The sequence below is a fragment of the Pinus tabuliformis genome, chromosome 9, assembly GCF_031772625.1.
Source record: "Pinus tabuliformis cultivar Carrire ecotype Pingquan chromosome 9, CPIR1, whole genome shotgun sequence".
Lineage (NCBI taxonomy): Eukaryota > Viridiplantae > Streptophyta > Pinopsida > Pinales > Pinaceae > Pinus > Pinus tabuliformis.
The window spans coordinates 1,950,587,705-1,950,603,043 of NC_142307.1; positions in this window are offsets into that span (position 1 = coordinate 1,950,587,705).

Genomic DNA, 15,339 nt, shown 5'->3' on the forward strand with positions numbered 1-15,339 from the left:
TTTTCAGACAATGCTATGTTTGATTTCGCTATTAAAAGAGGATTTAAATTAAAATATTCTGCTAATTACTATCCCCAGGGTAATGGCTTAGCAGAATCTACTAATAAGAATCTGATCAAAATTATTAAGCGAACTATAGAGCAAAATCATAAAAACTGGCACAAATCTTTAGTGTTTGCATTATGGGCTGATAGGATAACACAGAAAGCTTCTATAGGATCTTCTCTGTTCAATCTTGTGTATGGAAAAGAAGCAGTACTACCCACAAACCTTGTTCTTCCTTCTTTAACCCTAGTGCAGTTCATTGAGGAAAGTCCTTCCTCTTCTATTCAGCTTAGACATGATCAAATCCTAAAATTAGAAGAGGAAAGAGAAAAAGCCAGGATTATTCATGCCAAACATCACCAAGTCATCAAGGCAGCTTTTGATTCAGTCTCATCCGGTTCAAAACAATTCCAAGTCGGTGATTTAGTTCTGAAATGGGACAAAGCCCATGAGGACAAAGGTAAACATACCAAGTTCCAGAAGATGTGGCTTGGACCGTTTCAGATCTGTGAAAAGATAGGCCATTCAACCTTTATATTGCAAGACTTATCAGGGTTGAGAGATTCTCTCCCTGTTAATGGCCTTATCTTGAAGAAATTCTTTAATTGAGGAGGTAACCCCTTCTCTTTCTAGTTTGATAGATTTTTGTAGTTTGTAGGATTTGCACAAAATAATGTTGTGAGGTATCCACTATTGACCTTTGCTGTGTTTGAAAATTTGATATATAGGAGTGCAGCGATATTTGCTTTTAAAATAATAGAACTCTTAACCAAAAGGGATAGTTTCTAGGAAATTAGGTATCATTGTATTCTGAAACTACAGTCCAAGTTTTGTGAACTCCTTTCAAAAGTTTAAAAGTATTGTAAATCATTCTCTGTTTTCAAATTCGTCTCAAAAGGTTATCAATATCAAGATAGAAGCCAATCCAACTTCAGCATCTTCAACTCTTGCCCTGTCATCCATTAACTCTTAAGGAGAAGATTGTTCATCCCATTCACTAAAGTTTATGATTACTCAGAGTGTAATTCTAAAATATCTGATATTAAAGATAAGAGGTCTTATTGCAAGCCTGCTTACCATGTTCATAGGGAAGTAGTTTTAACTGACATTACCAATACTGCATACCAAAACAGGGTAATGGCTTGAAATTACAAGACAAGGGGTCTCATCACGAGCCAGCTTGTTCAGTTAGACTACTACCAGTGAATGGCATTGTCAACAGCTGGCCACCAAACCAAGACAATGGCTTTTTATCTTATCAACAACAGAAAAGGAAATGAAATCCAAAATATGAAAACATGTTTTGAATTCATTCTGTTAATCGCACTCTTAATTGAATGGAACAATGGACAATAACATGGCTAAAAGGTATCCCTGTCGAAACTATAAACGTTTGCTGGCAGCAGAGGCTCTACCTATTGTTGTTGGGAAAAGTATCCAATACGGAATGACCCTATCCCACTCTAAGGGTGATAGTACCTCAGCAACAACTGAATGCAAAGCTATTCAAGATTACTTCTTTATGAGATGTAAGAGAGAGGAGGAAGAGATCCACTAACCGTTATCTTCCGCTAATGATTGATCCAATCTTCCCTCTTTGCTGCTTGCTCCCAGCTCCTTGCTCTTTCACTGGCCCAGCTACACAAAGATCCTGTAAAATCACAAGAAAGGGAAACTACAAGAAGCATACATCCATAATTGATCCAAGGATTAGAATAAATCAAATATACAAGCATCAATACGCCATTGAGACACATGCATATAGAAGAACCTCAAATACTTTATTAATGGAAGAAGTAAAGTTCTGAGAGTGTTACAACTATAAAAGGCCCAATCCAGCAACACCTCCCAGCAGAAAGAAATCTCCTCTTCACCTCCTTCAAGCAAATCACCCAATAGTTCTATACTCAAACCAACGGCACTTCCTTACATTCACCAGATTCCACCCTCCCTAGACCTCATGAGAGAGATCTATATATAGGAGTTTTGGAGAAAGGATGAGTCAGCTTGAGCTTGGCATGAAGCTGACTAGTGTCCTCTCTCACTTCATTTATACTTCAGTTCTTGAGTCCACTTGGAGGTTCTTGCTTCCACTTGGAGATCTAGACCCTCTTACTCATCACCAGTCGAATTCCTTGATGCAAGTGTCACTTTGGAAGCTTCCTGAGCTCTGACACCTTGAGGAATGAGTCTGCCACATGTCCAAACTTGTACAGCGCAGGTAGCTAGTGTTGGAGTTGACATTCAACGCAGGTAGCCAGTGTAGCAATTGACATTCAGTGCAGGTAGCCAGTGTAGCAGTTGACATGATCCAGAATTGGCTTGTTTTTGAGTGTTTTCAGGTGGAGAACTATTATTCAGTGCTGTGGTTTGTTGACCTTGTTCCTCTAGGGGTAGGAACAACATGTTTAGGGACTTTGGATCCCTTAGATTATGGACATTTCATGCTTCATGCTGTAAGGCACAAAAATGTCTATAACAATTGCCCCCTAAAGTATGAGGTCGTTTATCGGGTGAAATGCTTTATCCGGAGGATTCGAAGTTCATTCAATCGCTGAGAGGTGACCTGTAATAAAATACAATACAATACATTATTTTTCATTCTGCTTTCATGATCTAGCTGAGGCGGGCATTCCCATGCTCAGCTTTATAAATTCATTTTGGTACATAGAACAGACGATCATCTGATGGTAGATTGATAATTCTCTGCTGAAATTATCATCCTTTGAGTAGGATGATCATTTGCTGCAATGATGTACATGTCAAATGTCTTTATATTTCCTAAATATATATCGCAGCCCGGATGGATGAAACTAGATCCGGGATCTTCAAACTCGTTCGATTTTCACTCTAAGTACAAGCCAATCCATGTGAGAATTGCACTGAAGTCGAACATGGAAAGACATCGCTTGATTACCGGTCAATGATGTAAACCGTTAACAAGCACGAGAGGAATCACCGATAATGATAATGACCCTCAAGGTACTGCAGTACAATTCACGTGGTGTGAATAAAGGACTTGGCGTCGAACACCACGCAAAATCTTCTGGTCGAAGGTCATTGATGTATACATGTCGCCGGAAGTGAGAAACTTGCAATTGAGGCATGCAAGCTTCAAAGTACTGAGGGGTTTGTTCCTAGATCAACTTCTTGGATAATGAGCTGAAGTCGACAAGAAGCGATCCGTCAAAGGAGGGCCTTAAGGAATCCCACATTAGTGACACGGAACGGAGCTAATGACTTTAATGGAGGTGAAAACAATCTGTGACATATGATTCAGGGTGGCGATCATGGATGGATGAAGGATAATGTATGGCAGTGGATGGGACACGGTTGACTCTTTCTGAACAACATCTCTTGAACATATAACGACATTGATGCGATGGATCAGTAGCATTACCCCAAATGTGGATGGTTTGGCGAGACCATGGTGATGAGACCGGTGAATGAAACAACCCAACCCGATGTGATACGGAGGAAAAGTGTCATGTCCAAGAGCGACTTGCTACCATTAAAACTTTGAGGTTCTCCCAATTTCTCCCCAGTCATTTCTGACCAGTACCTCTTTATTTTTGTCAAGCTTGAGGAGGATAACATATGCTTGTTCTATAACCTGCCCTTCGGGCAAGCCCATCGCTATGTTTTAACGAGCCTAGCGATAGGGAAACTCATTCTCGTCTAAAGACAAGTTTGTCGCTATTTAATCATTTTAACGAGTCTAGCGACAAAGAAAACTCGGTCCTTTTCATTTTTAGAGAGTCTGAAAAGGTACATAAAGTTAACTCCAAAATTCCTTTTTCGTCATCTAATCCCTTAAGTCCGAAAAATTATAAAACAATACAGAAGGGATGAGTTTTCGATAGTTTTAACGAGCCGAACAAAACAAGCACTCGATCTTTTTGTGCAATAATCCCTCAGGTCCAAAAAGATTAAAATCTAGAGGAGGGATAGCTCTTCCGGTCGTTTAACGAGCTGGAAGGCCAAAACTCGGCAATCTTTTCATATTTTACGAGTCAGTTGAAAAGAGCTTAAAGAAGACTCGTCTTTTGAGGAACGAGTGATGAACAGGGATAGCAGTTGATTCCAGGTACATGTTGGAATTTTCCAATCACGACAGTGTCATAAGGATGGCTAGGTGAAATCACACTTCGCAGTTGTTCCTCAAAATGGGTAAACAATCATATGGAGGTGAACGATCGGCCAAATGAAAGTGGAGGTGGCAGGTGCAAACACGAGCAAGGCTTTTATGGCTGATAAATTTACAATCACAGCGGTTATTTACCGGGATGGGTTCATTTTTTAGTTAAAAATGAGCTTAAACTTTGGAGGAAACATTGCTCACTGCTTATATTTATTTTTTAACGAGCATGAAGACCGCGTTAAAACTGCTCGGATCTTGCGTTTATTTTTTAACGAGCATGAACTTTATGCTAAAACTGCTCGATGATAAGTTTTCATGCCCACAGCATAACAACGCAAATCGAGGTGCATGCCCCCCAAGCTTCATTGCATTCAACTTGGTGGTTGGAATGAAGGTTTACCTTTGAGATTTGGAAAGGGGATTGTTTTCATTTTTTAATGAGGTTGACATAGTAAATGAACTATCCTCATGACTCCTTGTTTCATTTTTTAACGAGGTTGACACGAGATAAGAACTGTCCTCTGAGCCCACTGTATTTACAGTATTTCTATTAGGGCGATGATCCACGCTGACAAAATGTTTAGGAATCTTCTGAATCCATTAGATATAGAAGATTTCATATTGTAGGTTTCCACTGTGGCCACTTCCGTTAGATTACTTGCAGGCGGAAGGGCAAAAGTACCCATTAAGGCAGGGTCTTTTAGGAGGCCTACTCCAATATTTTGAAGCGAATGATTGCTTCCATGGATCATTGGAATGCTTCCCGCAACTTGTGAACTATCGGGGAGGAAAGTTTGTTGGTCGACGACTGTAATTTATCCTTGAAAGGGAAATGCAATCTTCCTAAAGTAGGTCGACACAACTGCTGCCATGGCATATATCCAGGGTCTTCCCAGTAGGATGTTGTAATCGAGGTTTCCGTCGATTACTTCAACATCAACTTCTACTGTTTTTCCCCCCAGCTCAACTTGCAAGTTACTTAAAATCCCGTATGGAGTGTATGATCATCCATCAAATGCTTTTAACATCGTTGACGATTTCGACAAGGGTGGTGAGCCTAAATTTTTCCAGCAACTCATCGACATAAGACATGTAGATGCCCCCTCATCAATAATTGTCCGATGAACAGTTTTGTTGAGGGCTTTCACTTGAATAAGGAAAGCTAGTTGAGCTGGTAACTGAGGGTCATATCCTTTATGATCAAAGGCCACGAGATTGGAATCCATTGGGCCAATCCCACCTATTGCTGATAATAAAGCTTGCTCTTGGGAGGGGTAATTTTGCGGTACCTCGAGTGTCGACATAGCGGACGACGATTGAGCCAGGTCCTCTATTATATTATAATTCTGTGCTATTTTTGCACGAGGATTAAGTGTCGATTTGGGTACTACTCCCTTTGGCGACTTTATCATCTGTTCAGGAATGATGGGTGGCACAACTTTGGTCAAAGTTGTCGTCGAACTACTAGGTTGTTCATCAGCCTTGTTATTCGACCGCTGTGGATTCCCGTAATCTTTATTCCTTGTCAAAGCATCATTCTGCTGCTTTGAGGTAGACAACATAAGCACTTGGGATCGGGAAGTATTTTGATTAGCAACCAGATTTTGACCTGGATTAGGAAACGTATCAGTCAATACTGCTGGGGTTTTTGAACTATTAAAGAGTTTCTTAACTTCAGCTATATGTGGACAATCTTTCGTCCAATGATCCTCATCGCATATATGACACCCTACTGGGGGTTTCCTTTTTCTCCCTTTCTTTTTCTTAATGTTTGTGCGACACAGAAAGAAAGCTGTTGTATAATTTCGAATTCAATTTCAAGTGAAAGCAAACAAGTTTGTCCAAAATCAAAAGACACCTTAAGATTTACTTGTTTCGACACTAGAAATGTATGAATTCAAACCATATGACGAAAGCGAAAGCTCAATCAGCTATGAACAGCAAACAAACTAACTCTTAAGATCAAAACGACACTTATCACAGGTTTAGATCTAAGAGGCCACAGCAAGACTAGTTCACTTTCGTTATGAGAAACTGCAAATGATATAAGAAATACACAAAGAACAAATACAGTTTCTTTATACAACCAAGGCAGAATAGTGGAAAGGAAAGTTGGTTTCAGATAGGCACATTGACTGATAACAGGTTGCAAAAACAAGGATGAAAACAGGGCAATAAACAGCAGGGAACCCCAGTAGCACTAGGCAAAACTAGTTCAGCGCAGGTAGTACACTGTCAGTTTGACATTCAGCGCAGGTAGCCCCTACGGGATCTGCGCTGAAATGCAGACTGCCTTCACAGTGCCTGCAATGAAGAGATAAACTTTCGTTTTTCTCAGTTTCCGGGTCACAAATTGCTCAAAAATCAACAGTTTTTGGCCAAATCAGAAGCTATCAGTCAAGTACACACTAAGGGATGAAAAGGAGGATGAAAAGCTATCACTAAGAGCTGTTCAGAGTCCTTGTGGATCAGCTCTTCAAATCATAAACATGCCCAGAAATTGAGCTAGAGTAGCTGCCCTCTACTTTGCATTTGAAAGATCCAAATGCAGTTCGATTCGGTACTCCCTGTGTTTATGAAATGAATAGCAAAAACACAAATAACCAACAAGATACGATCCCCAGCAGAGTCGCCAATTTGTTGTTGGGAAAAGTATCCAATACGGAATGACCCTATCCCACTCTAAGGGTGATAGTACCTCAGCAACAACTGAATGCAAAGCTATTCAAGATTACTTCTTTATGAGATGTAAGAGAGAGGAGGAAGAGATCCACTAGCAGTTATCTTCCGCTAATGATTGATCCAATCTTCCCTCTTTGCTGCTTGCTCCCAGCTCCTTGCTCTTTCACTGACCCAGCTACACAAAGATCCTGTAAAAGCACAAGAAAGGGAAACTACAAGAAGCATACATCCATAATTGATCCAAGGATTAGAATAAATCAAATATACAAGCATCAATATGCCATTGAGACACATGCATATAGAAGAACCTCAAATACTTTACTAATGGAAGAAGTAAAGTTCTGAGAGTGTTACAACCATAAAAGGCCCAATCCAGCAACACCTCCCAGCAGAAAGAAATCTCCTCTTCACCTCCTTCAAGCAAATCACCCAATAGTTCTATACTCAAACCAACAGTACTTCCTTACATTCACCAGATTCCACCCTCCCTAGACCTCATGAGAGAGATCTATATATAGGAGTTTTGGAGAAAGGATGAGTCAGCTTGAGCTTGGCATGAAGCTGACTAGTGTCCTCTCTCACTTCAGTTATTCTTCAGTTCTTGAGTCCACTTGGAGGTTCTTGCTTCCACTTGGAGATCTAGACCCTCTTACTCATCACCAGTCGAATTCCTTGATGCAACTGTCACTTTGGAAGCTTCCTGGGCTCTGACACCTTGAGGAATGAGTCTGCCACATGTCCAAACTCGTTCAGCGCAGGTAGCTAGTGTTGGAGTTGACATTCAGCGCAGGTAGTGATCCAGGTGGATATTGGTGGCCACTTGCCAAGTCCACCTGGACCCCCACCATTGTCTTTCTCAGCATTTTCAGTTTCCTTAATTGTAGCACAACTTACTATTTTTAGCAGTTTTTCGGGTCCTGAACTTCCGGAGCCGTTTTGAGGCCCTAAACGACATTTTTTGGGAAATCTGGGGGTAACATGGGTCCATGGACCGATGTTTCCCTTCCCAAAGTGGTAGTGCTCGGATGGATCTTTCTAACGAGCTATTGTACGCGTCAAACGGAGATCGTATGCCAAAGTTACGACCCCGGGAAGTTGATGTACCAATTTACCCAAATGGGGCCCACAGTTTGGCGTTTCATCTCCTAGGGTTAGGTTTCGGAATGTGAAGGGTTGTCCATTGTTTCTCAACAATAAATAGGCCTTCGAGCCTCATTGTAACACAGTTCAGAGGCATGTAGCCATCACATCTCTTCTCAGAGATAAGCTACCATCGCCCTAGCTAGTTTATTGCCATTTCTGTTCGTAAGCATATTTCAGTATTTTCCATTAATGAAATGAAGTATTATTTCCGCTGCATCTTTGTGTATATGGTTATCTCTGTAATTTGTTGCGTTCCTGTTTAAATCCGGATCAGTGGTATCAGAGCGGTCTGCTTTTTCTCTGTTTTTCTTTGCATGTCCCCAACAAGGTCGGGATATAAGGAGTTAGGGCTTGAACTGGTTGAACCTTTGCAAGACCAGCCTCGCAAATCCCGACGGCCTCCCATGGCGGACGAGAAGAAAGACGAGGGGGCAGGAGATCCCATCAAAATCTTGCTCGAAGAAGCACTCGAGTGACAACGGAACGCGATGATGGACAGCTTTGCGCAGATCCTTCAGCGGCTACCCAGAAGCGGCGCATCGGCTTCCAGTAGCTCCTCTGGAAACGCCACACCCTTTAAGGTACAAGTTAATTTTGAAATCCCCATATTCGAGGGTCAGATAGACGCCGATGCCGTAGATAAATGGTTAAATCTGCTAGAGGGTTATTTTTCTGTTCATGAATTTTCGAGTCGGGAAAAGATTGTTTTTGCTCTTCTCAAAGCAGCCCCCCACGTCAAGGACTGGTGGGAAACCTACTGCGAGCAGAAGGATGAAAGTATTGGCTCACTATTTTCAGCCGCACCCACCTGGGATTCATTCCGGGATGCCATCAAGGAGCAGTACTACCCTGTCGGAAGCTATGAGGATGAATACATAAAGTGGACCACGCTGCGGCAGGGAAGGGACCAAGACGTTCCGGAGTTCACCAATCTTTTTCATACCCTTCGCACAAAGTTGGGTATCAAGGATTCAGAGCAACATTTGATACTCAAATACCGTGGCTGCCTGCACAAGTACATCCAGGAAGAAATACAGTTCTTAAACATCCCCTCGCTCGGCGCAGCATACCGGTATGCTGTCAAGGTCGAGCAGAAGTTTAAACAAAAGAAGCGAGACTTTGGATCTGCGAATCCAAAGCAGGGGAAAGGTGCCCCTAAACCACAGAACAAAGGACAAAGCCAAGGCGGGACAGCCCAAGACAACCAGCCGAAGCTGCAAGCAAAGAGCAACGCCGCGAAGCCGAGAAAGGACACTGGAAAATGGTGCGAGTTCCATAAGAGCTCCACTCACAACACAAGTGAGTGTCAGGCCAAGCAGTCACTGGTGGCTGAGCTAAAGGTTTCAGAATCAGATGCATGTTCCGACTCTGAGTCAGAACCCGATAAGGGGTATGAAAAAGGGAAGCAGATCATTGATGCGGATCCCAGCGCCACTGTTGCTACCGCAAAGATCCAGAAAAATGAACCCGAAGATCCAGAGGAGGAGCGTCTCTTCCACTCCCAGATGTGGGTAAAGGGCTCCCCGATACAGTTCATTGTTGATAGCGGGAGTCAAAAGAACCTCATTTTGGCAGAGGTCGTGAAGCGGTTGGGCTTACCGACCACAGCACATCCACAACCATACACCATTGGGTGGCTTCACCAAGGGCGAGATCTTCGCGTGAGCCAGCAGTGTCGCCTTCCATACAACATCAAGCCCTTCACGGATGAGGTATTGTGTGACATTGCTCCCCTTGAAGTTTGTGATGTATTACTAGGACAACCATACTTGTGGAAGCGACATGCTGTGTATGAATCAAGGCCCCGTGCTGTTATTATTACATTGGGAAATAAGTTGTTCAGGATACCAGAGGTAGCACCACCTGCCGCCATCTCTTTGATTACTGCAAAACAATGCAGTAAGATCATTTCCAAAACCAGGAAATTTGTTTTCCTGATGATACGCCCTCAAGGGAAGAAGAAGACAGTGGCCGCGGCCTCCAAACGGGGTCCCTCTGCACGGCAGCTACAGATGGACAAGATTGTGGAGGAGTACGAAGACATCTTCACCTCCCCGGCAGGGGTTCCTCTGCACTGTCAAGTCAAGCACTCCATCGATCTGCCCAGGTGCGCCGCTACCCAATGGACCAATTTATCGGCGCTCCGTTTTGGAGAACAATGAAATCAAGAGGCAGATTCAGGAGCTCCTGCAGAAAGGTCACATCCGTCCGAGTTCTTCGCCCTGTGGGAGCCCGATAGTGTTGGTACAGAAGAAGGATGGGACGTGGAGACTCTGTATTGACTATCGGGCGCTGAACAAGATCACTGTCCGTAATAGGTACCCGATCCCGTGGATTGATGACCTCCTAGACCAACTAAAGGGGGCGAAATATTTCAGCAAGATCGATCTGAAGTCAGGATATCACCAGGTACCAATTGAACCCTCAGATGTGTGGAAGACTGCCTTCAAATCCAAGGAGGGCCTCTTCGAATGGTTGGTCATGCCTTTCGGATTGACGAATGCTCCTGCAACCTTTATGAGGCTAATGGATGACATCTTGCGGCCATTCACCAACTCCTTTGTAGTAGTATACTTGGATGACATTCTGATCTTCAGCCAGAGTTGGGAAGAGCACCTCCACCACATCCGACAGGTTCTCCAAACACTGCGGCAACACAAGCTATGTGCCAATTTGGAGAAATGCACTTTTGGCATGACCGAGGTTCAGTATCTGGGATACATCATTGATGAACAGGGGGTGCATGTCGATCCAGCCAAGGTCCAAGTCATTCGGGATTGGCCCTCTCCAACCACTCTAACAGAGCTCCGCAGCTTTCTAGGTCTTGCCAACTTCTACCGCAGGTTTGTGTTGGGATTTTCTCATATTTCTTGGCCCTTGAGTCAAGTCACCAAGGGCGGGGCGAAAGCAAAATTCTTTTGGTCTGAATCTCAACAGAAGGCATTCAGGGAGTTGAAGGATCGCCTCTGCACGGCACCAGTGCTCGCGTTACCAGATTTACAACAACCATTTGAGGTCGAGACAGATGCCTCTGACTATGCTATTGGGGCAGTCCTTACTCAACATGGACATCCAGTGGCATATCACAGTGAAACACTTTCAGACACAGTCCTGAAGTACCCCACTTATGATAAAGAGATGTATTCCATTGTACAGGCCTGCCGACAATGGAAGCATTACATTTTGGGGAAGGAAACGGTCATCCACACAGACCACCGACCTCTGCAGTTCATACAGACCCAAGGGAAATTGCAGAATGATCGCCATCAGAAGTGGTCTACATACCTGCAACAGTTTCACTTGAATATCAAGTATAAAAAGGGCAGCACCAATAATGTTGCAGATTGCCTCAGTCGACCACCGATCATGGCGCTAACCACCGTGCTCAACTCTTGCGGGCACGAGACTTCTGATTGGCCACTTCTCTACAAAAGCGACCCAGAATTCGGCCACACATACCAGACACTCTTGGAGGGTCGGCAGGTTGCAGATTTTCACCTCCAGGATGCCCTATTATGCCACCTCGGTCACCTCTGTGTTCCTTCAAGCGAGCGTGCCAAGATGATTTGGGAAGCACACTACAGTCGGGCTGCTGGGCATTTCGGGGTCGAGAAAACAGTGGCAGTACTGCAAAACTATTTCTATTGGCCGAATCTTCGACAGGATGTTGGGAAGTACATCCGATCATGTACTGCCTGTGCCATTGCCAAACCGACCATTAAGAAGCAAGGCCTCTATACCCCGTTGCCTACCCCTAGTCGACCTTGGGAATCCATCTCCATGGATTACATGTCAGGCCTTCCTTCCACTAAGCATGGAAATGACTGTGTTTTTGTGGTCGTCGACAGGTTCTCAAAGATGGCCATTATGATGGCCTGCAAGAAGAATATCACAGCAGAAGCCACTGCTAAACTCTTCTTTGAACGAGTGTGGGTGCACTTTGGGATCCCACAGTCTATCATCTCAGATCGGGACAGTCGGTTTCTCAACACCTTTTGGTCCAGTCTCTGGTCAATGCTGGACACCAAACTCACGAAGTCCACAGCCTTCCATCCTCAAACTGATGGCCAGACAGAGGTTGTCAATAGGATGATTGTGCACATTCTGCGCATGTATAACTCAAAGCATCCACGCACATGGGACGAGAGCCTCCCCTACGTTCAGCACAGCTACAACCGAGCTCTTCACAGCTCCACTGGCCATAGCCCTTTTCAGGTGGGTTTGGGATTCCAGCCACTATGCCCCATTGATGTGGCCATGCCACTTGCAGCTACTCACATGAATTCAGCTCATGTCCAGTCCGAAACAGATAAGGCCACCAGCTTCATTGAGCGAATCCAACATATTCGCCAGCAGGTCCATGACATTCTTGAGAAATCAAATGCCAAGTACAAGCAGCGACATGATCAACATCGGGTGCCACACAAGTTTCAGGTGGGCGACAAAGTCTGGTTGCATTTGCAAAAGGAACGCCTTACTGGAGCCTATCGGAAATTGAGACCACTCCGATATGGTCCTTACACCATTACTAAGGCTATGGGAGACAATGCATTTGAGCTCAGCATTCCCCCATTCCTTGGCCTGCACCCAGTATTTAATGTGGACCGCCTTCGGCCATACTTTCCACCATTGCTAGACACATCCGACATTGCAGAACAGCTCAAACCCACAGAATTAAATCCAGATTGCATGGAACAAGCTGCAACTGATCGGATCATGGACACACAGATCAAGAACACTCGCCAACAGAATATCCAACTGTATCGAGTTGTCAAAGCGGGCCAACTCCTTCAGCAGGGCAAGTGGCTCACCAGGGAACAAGTTCAGCAGAAGTTCCCTCATCTCATGGAGGAGCTCAACGCAATGGGGACCATTGCTTCCTAAGGGGGGAGGAATGATCCAGGTGGATATTGGTGGCCACCTGCCAAGTCCACCTGGACCCCCACCATTGTCTTTCTCAGCATTTTCAGTTTCCTTAATTGTAGCACAACTTACTATTTTTAGCAGTTTTTCGGGTCCTAAACTTCCGGAGCCGTTTTGAGGCCCTAAACGACATTTTTTGGGAAATCTGGGGGCAACATGGGTCCATGGACCGATGTTTCCCTTCCCAAAGTGGTAGTGCTCGGATAGATCTTTCTAACGAGCTATTGTACGCGTCAAACGGAGATCGTATGCCAAAGTTACGACCCCGGGAAGTTGATGTACCAATTTACCCAAACGGGGCCCACAGTTTGGCGTTTCATCTCCTAGGGTTAGGTTTCGGAATGTGAAGGGTTGTCCATTGTTTCTCAACAATAAATAGGCCTTCGAGCCTCATTGTAACACAGTTCAGAGGCATGTAGCCATCACATCTCTTCTCAGAGATAAGCTACCATCGCCCTAGCTAGTTTATTGCCATTTCTGTTCGTAAGCATATTTCAGTATTTTCCATTAATGAAATGAAGTATTATTTCCGCTGCATCTTTGTGTATATGGTTATCTCTGTAATTTGTTGCGTTCCTGTTTAAATCCGGATCAGGTAGCCGGTGTAGCAGTTGACATTCAGTGCAGGTAGCCAGTGTAGCAGTTGACATGATCCAGAATTGGCTTGTTTTTGAGTGTTTTCAGGTGGAGAACTGTTATTTAGTGTTGTGGTTTGCTGACCTTGTTCCTCTAGGGGTAGGAACAACATGTTTAGGGACTTTGGATCCCTTAGATTATGGACATTTCATGCTTCATGCTGTAAGGCACAAAAATTTCTATAACACCTATGACAGAGGAGTCCACTTTAAAAGCTGATTTGGAGAAGTTTTCTGTTTTATCATTATAAACCCATAGAGGCTCATTTAAAACTTAGAATGTATCTATTTTCTTAAAAAAGAGAGGAAATTAACAAAAATGGATTCATTTCACTTGGAATGCATATATACCTAGTTATATTAGAATTTTCCCCTTTGATTAGAATTATATTTTTGAAAAAGTTTAAGTATTTCTATACTTTTCAGAGATAACCGTTTCTTCCAGCGAATCGCCAATTTTTGTGCTTCACAACACCCCCCCATTTCATAACATTTTATTTACAAAATTATTATATGAAATGGGTCCCTTTAGAAGTCAATTGGTATCAATATTGCATTATTTGTAAAAGGTCCACAAACCGAATGAAGGCATTATATAAAACCTTTTGAAAAACCCATATTGAATCAAATATAACAATCTTTTATCATTGCGATAAAGCGATCGCAAGATCGCATATCGCAATGACATAGAAGACGCAAATAAGTGACATATGGGATCCCGCCGATGCGATATCACTATCGGCTATCGGCAATACTCCATGCACATCTTAAAGCACCCCATGCCATTAGTCCCGGCACGATGTGCAATCGGCGTTACTTTATACGCAGGATAAGCACCTTAAGTCATTCACCCCGTTCCGATGCAATTTTGCAATCGGCAATCGGCAATATCCCATGTATAATAATAAGGCACCCAAATTCTACCCCCGATGCGATGCGATTTCGCTATCGGCGGTCGCGGGTATGCTATCCGTATGTTTATATAACACCTATTCTCCCGATGCGATGCGATATCGCTATCGGCAATCGGCGTTTCAAAATTATCAACATAAAGATTTAAAGTGTTCCCGATGCCCGATTGCGATATAGCGCGGATTTTGAAAAAACCGTTAAATGGAGGGATATTATGATACATTCGTATTTAAAGTTTGATCTCTTAAATAATCCATCACCTGCACTCAACTGCCAAAATATCCATAGCACGCTTAAGCGAGTCATTCAGCCGAATAATGGTGTAATGAGCATTTAAGGGGTGGCAGGCCTTAAACGGCCATTTAATGTATCTGTAAGATCTTCCTATCGATTGGATCCGCAGCCATTTTTAAGAGTTAATCTCTCAGCACGCTTTGATTGATATATCTTTCCATATTGGATTTTCATTTGCATATCTCTGTGTTACGTTTATTTTCGCCATTGTGCAGAATTCATCCATAGAAGGAAGCTCAAACAAGATGGGGAAGAAATCTAAGAAGACCGCAGGCGCTTCCACTACACCAGCTGCAGGACAAGCTCTCGTGGACAAGAAGAAGGGCTTAATATCTGATACTACATGCACGGGTCTCACCAGAGTTACTTGGCAAGGCACTTACAACCTAATTGAAGCCAAAGAACTAGAAAAGACAGTATCAGAAGCTACTGCGGATCCTACTCAGAAGTCTGAATGTACTCTCAAGGATTTAGCCGACTCTTTCCTTCACAGAATAGCGGCCAGGGAGAAAATTCTCCCATACACAGATGTAGTGCGGTGGGTGATTCAAGAAATCCCAATCT